Here is an 8,139-nt window from a genome sequence, read left to right as displayed (position 1 = left end):
TCAAGCATCTGTAGGACACTATAATATAATTAAGCACGTTATTATAGAATTGGTGTTTGCCATTTTTTCACCCATGGACAATATCCATTGATTTTTGTTAATTGGTAGTTACACTATGTGAACGATTTGTTTTGTTTTTTATGGTCTGATTTGTCGTTTAGTATAGTATTGTCTACTGTGGAGTAGACATCCAGCGCTGCACTTTTTTATATATATATTTTGTTTGTGCCCCCGATCAGGGTTACAGTGTTCAGCTGCAGGACACTTCACTGCTATAGAGTTTGAACTCACAGTTTTCAGTCACAATTTTTGTACACCTAGCGCAAATTTTTTCTTTTAACATATGTATGTGAATTCTGGCCCCTAAGTTATAAACCTTGAATTGCTCTCGTCTTTGTTTATTCTCAAAGTCTAACTCCAGCTGATTATTTGGCTTTATTTTACTTTTTAATTTTGGATAGACTGAGACATAGTTAATATTTTGTTGCTTTTAATTCTGTCCTTGTCCCCCATTACAGAGATTTTCTTGCACTTGCTGTACAAATTGTTGAGTTTTCCTAGGGATAGGAAGGGACAGACAGCAAAAAAATATTGTCAGAGATTCTAGCTATTCCACACTTAATTTATTTCTAATAAAGAAAAATCTCCCTAATAGGGATACAGACAGCAGTAAAAACCCAAGAGGTTCTAAACACTCCTTTTCTGTTCAAAGTTAAAGGGGCTGTAAAGGTTTGTGTTTTTTCACCTTAATACATCCTATGCATTAAGGTGAAAAACACCTTTCAGTGACCGGCCTCCCAGCCCCCTCTTTTACTCACCTGAGCTCTCGAACTTGTTCCATGGGGACGCGCTCTCTCTCTGCCCAGGCTTCTCAGCTCTTGATTTATTTATTTATTTTTAATTATTTCAGGTACTTATATAGCGCCGTCAATTTATGCAGCGCTTTACATATACATTGTACATTCACATCAGTCCCTACCCTCAAGGAACTTACAATCTAAGGTATCTAACTCACATTCTTACATACTAGGGACAATTTAGACAGGATCCAATTAACCTACCAGCATGTCTTTGGAGTGTGGGAGGAAACCAGAGTACCTGGAGGAAACCCACGCAGGCACAGGGAGAACATGCAAACTCCAGGCAGGTAGGTAGGATTTGAACCAGCGACCCTTCTTACTGCTAGGCGAAAGTGCTATCCACTACACCACTGTGCCGCCCATTGATTTGATAGATTGATAGCAGTGGAGCCATTGGCTCCCGCTGCTGTCAATCAAATCCAATGATGCAGCCACCGGGGGGCGAGGCCTAGTCCTGCATTCGGCGTCTATGGACGCCGAATGCTGGACTCGGGAGTGCGCCTGCAAGGTAACCTCCCGGGAGAGCGCTTCTCCCAGGGGGTTATCTGATGCGGGGAGGAGCCGCCCAGGGACCCAGAAGAGCAGGTTCGGGGCCACTCTGTGCAAAACGAGCTGCACAGTGGAGGTAAGTATGACATGTTTGTTACTTTTAAAATAAAAAACCCGAACCTTTAGTGTCCCTTTAAGCTCATCTGGCTGTAGCTGGACTTGAAGTGTTTTTTAAGGCCAAAAAAAATCTTACCCAAGCAAGCATACATAAAATTTAGCTTTGGAGAGGTGCTTTCCCTTTTTCTGCAAAATGTTGAAACCTACTTGTCTTCCCCATTGGAGTTAAAATCTCTAACTTTCTCAATTAAGGTTGATGTTGCTGTGCTGACATTCTATTTCCCTTATTTACTCAGATTTCAGAGAACTTGAGTACCCCATCAAAATTTGAATTCATGTGGTAAAAGATTTTGGCATAGATTTTGAAATTGATCAATATACAAGAATTTGTACCACTACAAAAAGGCCAAACGTGGGGGAGGAGTCCCTTCTTTGGCAGCCATTTTCCCTGTATATATAGGGAGCTAGAGCCTATAGTCAGGTGCAGCAGCCATACAAATTGGGCCTGTGAAGTCATATATGTGGACCGGCCATTAGGATTTTTGCTTGTGGTCATTCAAGGTTAGTTAAACTTGTCTCTCTTTGTGGGAGAATCTGGACATGGTTTCTAGATACCTGTGTTTCCTAAAGGGGATTATCCGTTACGGTGCAATATTTACAGTCTTGAACAAGTATTCATACACCTTGAAATTTTACCCACATTTTGTTATGTTACAACCAAAAATCTAACTGTATTTTATTGGGATTTTATGTGATAGACCAACACAAAATGGCACATAATTGTGAAGTGGAAGAAAATTATAAATGTTTTTCAACATTTTTTACAAATAAATATGTGAAAAGTGTGGTGTGCATTTGTATTCAGCCCCCTTTACTCTCATACCCCTAATTAAAATCTAGTGGAACCAATTGCCTTCAGAAGTCACCTAATTAGTAAAGAGAGTCCACCTGTGTTTAATTTAATCTCATTATAAATACTGCTGTTCTGTGAAGCCATCAGAGGTTTGTTAGAGAACCTTAGTGAACAAACAGCATCATGAAGGCCAAGGAACACACCAGACAGGTCAGGGATAAAGTTGTGGAGAAGTTTAACCACTTGCCACCCACCATGTAGCAGAATGATGGTGGCAAAGTGGTTCAGTTATCCTGATCGGACATTTAATGACATGATCAGGATAACACAGCCTGAGTGCGCCCACGCCCTGATACACCGCAACTCAGAATGTGGTAAGAAGCCCCTGACAGAGGCTTCTTACCACATGATCAGCTGCGACCAATCACATCTGTTCATCGCATGAACCAGGAAGTGCCGTTAAACGGCTTTTCTCGAATCATGCTGACAGGGAGAGCCGATCGGTGGCTCTCCCCGTCAGAGGGGGGGGTCTGTGCTGATAATCAGCACATTGATTATCAGCACAGCCCCCATAAAAAGGTGCCCTTCAGCTGCCAATCAGTGCCCAACACCTGCCAGCCTGTCCCCATAATAAATGCATGTCAGTGCCCAAAAAAGTGCCAGTGCCCCATCAGTAATCCCTGTCAGTGCCCCATCAAAGTGCCAATCAGTGCCACTTAATAATGCCTGTGAGTAGATCCTCATCAGTGCTGCCTATCCAGTGCCACCTATCAGTGCCTATCAGTGTCACCTATTGGTGCCCATCAGTTTTTTCTTTTTAATTGTTGGTATTTTTTCGTTTATAGTGCAAAAGTTAAAAACCATAGAGGTGATCAAATACCACCAAAAGAAAGCTCTATTTGTGGGAAGAAAATGATAAAAATTTAGTTTGGGTACAGTGTTGCATCACCGCGCAAATGTCATTTAAAGTGCGTCAGCGATCAAAGCTAAAATTTTCCTGGGCAGGAATGGGGGAAAGTGCCTGGTATTGAAGTGGTTAAAGCAGGGTTAGGTGATAAAAAAATATTCCAAGCTTTGAACATCTCAGCACTGTTCAATCCATCATCCGGAACGAGTATGGCACAACTGCAAACCTACCAAGACATGACCGTCCACCTAAACTGACAGGTCGGGTAAGGAGAGCAATAATAAGAGAAGCAGCCAAGAGGCCCCATGGTAACTCTGGAGGAGCTGCAGAGATCCACAGCTCAGGTAGAAGAATCTGTCCACAGGACAACTATTAATAGTGCACTCCACAAATCTGTCCTTTATGGAGGAGTAGCAAGAAGAAAGCCATTGTTGAAAGAAAGCCATAAGAAGTCACATTTGCAGTTTGCGAGAAGCCATGTGGGGGACACAGCAAACATGTGGAAGAAGGTGCTCTGGTCAGATGAGAACAAAATTGAACTTTTTGGCTTAAAATAAAAATGCTATGTGTGGTGGAAAACTAACACTGCACATCACCCTGAACACACCATCTCCATCGTGAAACATGGTGGTGGCAGCATCATGTTGTGGGGATGTTTTTCTTCAGCAGGGACAGGGAAGATGGTCAGAGTTGATGGGAAGACGGATGGAGCCAAATACAGGGCAATCTTAGAAGAAAACCTGTTAGTGTCTGCAAAAGACTTGAGACTGGGGCGGAGGGAGGTTCACCTTCCAGCAGGACAACGACCCTAAACATACAGCCAGAGCTACAATGGAATGGTTTAGATCAAAGCATATTCATGTGTTAGAATGGCCCAGTCAAATTTCAGACCTAAATCCAATTGAGAATCTGTGGCAAGACTTGAAAATTGCTGTTCACAGACACTCTCCATTCAATCTGACAGAGCTTGAGCTATTTTGAACAGAAGAATGGGCAAAAACGTCACTCTCTAGATGTGCAAAGCTGGTAGAGACATCCCCAAAAAGACTTGCAGCTGTAAATGCAGTGAAAGGTGGTTCTACAAAGTATTGACTCAGGGGGGCTGAATACAAATGCAAGCCACATTTTTCACATATTTATTTGTAAAAAATGTCAAACCATTAATCGTTTTCCTTCCATTTCACAAATATGTGCCACTTTGTGTTGGTCTATCACATAAAATCCCAATAAAACACATTTACATTTTTTGGTTGTAACATGACAAAATGTGGAAAATTGGAAGGGGTATGAATACTTTTTCAAGGCACTGTATGTGCCATACTTATGATTCTCTATACCATCTGGCCCATGACAGTTTTGAAACTTGTTACTCATTCTGCATGTATATATGTTGTATATATACTTTTGGGCTATATTTGTATGGGTCAAGTGCATTGCTATCCCATTGGGAATATAGTTGACATTTACTACTTAGTACTTGAAGCTTTTACACTGATTTTAACAATTTTTGGATTGTGAATAAACTTTGTATTTTTATAGAAAAATCTTGTACTCACCGCCTTTATTTTGGGGATATATATGTGGCAACCTATAAAGTCTTTTTTTTTTTTTTGGTCAACAATCTGCACATTATTTTTGTGTTTCTATAGACTGAATAGTTTACACAAATCATTTCAACAGCCATTCTTTTTCCCCAAACTCCAAAATTGATGAGTGATCCTGTGTGCACTACTTATCGATTAGACCATTTTGGGCAGCAATCTAAAAATACAAAAAACAAATACCAGGTAATAGAAGTACAGGAAACATCTACTCATACAATTGCACAATTCAGTAGATCACTAAACATATATCGCTTGCCAATATATTTTGTTTTAGATAGAGAAGGGTTATAACCTTGTCACACTTTACACTGATTTTTGTGTTATCATTGGGAGACTCACCCTCCCTATTTGTCCTTGTTGTGATCAACAATCCAAAATATTATGGTTGTCACTAAATATTATGGTTATCACTGGAACAAAAGGTAAGAAGAAATCTCACAAGACACCTGTTTTGGTGATAACTGTCTAAAACATGATTTCCCCTTATTTACCCTCAGAGTTTTCTTCTACTGGGACAGGAAGTGAAGGGAAATCTCCCCAACTGGACACAGACAGCTAAAAAGAAAAAAAAAAACTGATAGGGATTTTTTGGCATAACCTACTCTATCCAAAACTGAAATAAAGAGTTTAGGCTGGAGATATAATCTAATTCTCCTCTGCTATAAATGCATTTTTCCCAAAACATTATTTACAGGTTTCACTGAGTAAATCAAATCTCAACATGCAAATCAATTTAAGGGGTAAAAACACATAACAATATTAACCACTTAAGGACCGAGCCTCTTTCTGAGATTTGTTGTTTACACGTTAAAACCATTTTTTTTTTTTGCTAGAAAATTACTTAGAACCCCCAAACATTATATATTTGGGGGTATTCCCCCAAATATATAATGTATTCCATCTCTACCTTAGGGGGAAATTCTGTTTTTATATATTCACTATTTTAAGTGGCAGCTTTTATTTTATCTTTTTATTCTTTCCATTTACAACGCAGTGGTGGTAGGACAGATTTTTTTGGGCAGATTATATTTGTTCACCTACAGTCTTTACCATTGGAAGTGTTGTCTACTTATCTCTCCAATAATTAGAAGTGCAAAAAAATAACCTGTTGTTACTGCCAGAAATCTAGCGAGCTTGTAATTTTTGTGTGCTCTGCAGCTGTCTTATCAGCTCTGCCCAGGTCCCCTGTGAGCTACAGAACACCTCTTATGTTATAAAGAGGAGGGTATATTCTGTAGTCCTAACACAGTTCAGAGTTTTCTTCTACTGGGACAGGAAGTGAAGGGAAATCTCCCCAACTGGACACAGACAGCTAAAAAGAAAAAAAAAAACTGATAGGGATTTTTTGGCATAACCTACTCTATCCAAAACTGAAATAAAGAGTTTAGGCTGGAGATATAATCTAATTCTCCTCTGCTATAAATGCATTTTTCCCAAAACATTATTTACAGGTTTCACTGAGTAAATCAAATCTCAACATGCAAATCAATTTAAGGGGTAAAAACACATAACAATATTAACCACTTAAGGACCGAGCCTCTTTCTGAGATTTGTTGTTTACACGTTAAAACCATTTTTTTTTTTGCTAGAAAATTACTTAGAACCCCCAAACATTATATATTTTTTCTCTAACAGGCTAGAGAATAAAATGGCGGTCATTGCAAAACTTTCTGTCACACTGTATTTGCTCAGCGGTCTTACAAGCACACTTATTTTGGAAAAAATACATTTTTTTAAATTTTTTAAGACAACATTAAAGTTAGCCCAATTTATATTTATATATATATATATATATATATATATATATATATATATATATATATATATATATATATATATATATATATATAATGTGAAAGATAATGTTATGCCGAGTAAATTGATACCCAACATGTCACGCTTCAAAATTGCGCCCGCTCGTGGAATGGCGGCAAACCCTGGCGATGTTTAAAAAATTCTACAGGTTGCATGTCGTGAGTTACAGAGGAGGTCTAGGGCTAGAATTATTGCTCTCGCTCTACCAATCGAGGTAATACCTCACATGTGTGGTTTGAACACCGTTTTCATATGAAGGCGCTACTCACACTATGCATTCGCTTCTGTACGCAAGCTCGGCGGGACAGGGCGTGTTTAAAAACATTTATTTTTTCTTATTTATGTTACCTTTTTATTTTTTATTTTTACACTGTTCTTTAAAAAAAAATGGTGTCATTTTTATTCCTATTACAAGGAATGTTAACACCCCTTGTAATAGAAAAAAAAGGATGACAGGACCTCTTAAATATGAGATCTGGGCTCAAAAAGACCTCAGATCTCATATTTACACTAAAATGTAATAAAAAAAAAATACATTTTGTCATTTGAAAAAATGTTAAAAAATAAATGTCCCTTTAAGAGCTATGAGTGGAAGTGACGTTTTATGGGCGCTTTCGCCCTGCAATGATATGGAGATGGGTGGGGGCCATCTTCCCCTCACTCATCTCCATACCAAACCAAGAGAAGGATCCGATCGCCTCTGCCGCTACTGGCGACTCCGGTAAGTGGCGGAGGGCACGGGAGGCATGGGGGGCCCCTCTCCCACCGCCGATGAAAGTGATCTCGCAGCAAATCAGAGACCACTTTTATCTGAAAGCAGACCCACCACTGAAGAAGAGGATACCGGGGTTATGGCAGCTAGCTGCTGCCATAACCCCGGTATTCTTCTTTAACGTAGCAATGTAAAACTGCGGCGGGCGGTCCGTAAGTGGTTAAAGCAGTAATACACTTAAAAATAATGCTCCCAGGCAGGGTTTTTATGACCAAAGAGACCCTGATGGTCTCTTCTTCCATAAACGCTTCTTCCTGCTTGTCAGTAGTAAAGTATTCTGGTAGTACAGTCCCATTGGTGAAAAATACATTGATCCATTAGTATATATTGATGGGAAAGAATCCAGGGTTGTAGGACAAAAGGAGTCACTGCTGTGTGTGTGCATCCACCAACCAGGGGAGAGGATTATATACGCTTACCAGAAGGCAACATCAATCAGGCATGTAATATCAAAGCTCTGGATAGCGAGTGGTACAATTCCTCCTCCTCAGCTGAGCCACCTCAAGCAACCTTGACCCGGCATGTGAGAATATGGATCAGGATGGTAGATGGTAAAAAAACCTCCTTCACCACAGAAACGTTTGGTAGGTTTATGGTTAACAGCATCCATAAAAACAACAGAGAGCCTCCACATTGTGAAAAAACATATGGTTACGGGTTTATTTGGAATAAAAAGGCTTTACGTAGACTCAAACATATATTGCATCAAGTAAAAAATCTCT

This window comes from Aquarana catesbeiana, linkage group LG02, assembly GCF_042186555.1.
Source record: "Aquarana catesbeiana isolate 2022-GZ linkage group LG02, ASM4218655v1, whole genome shotgun sequence".
Lineage (NCBI taxonomy): Eukaryota > Metazoa > Chordata > Amphibia > Anura > Ranidae > Aquarana > Aquarana catesbeiana.
The sequence above is the reverse complement of the archived record's forward strand: the minus strand, read 5'-3'. Positions refer to the sequence as shown.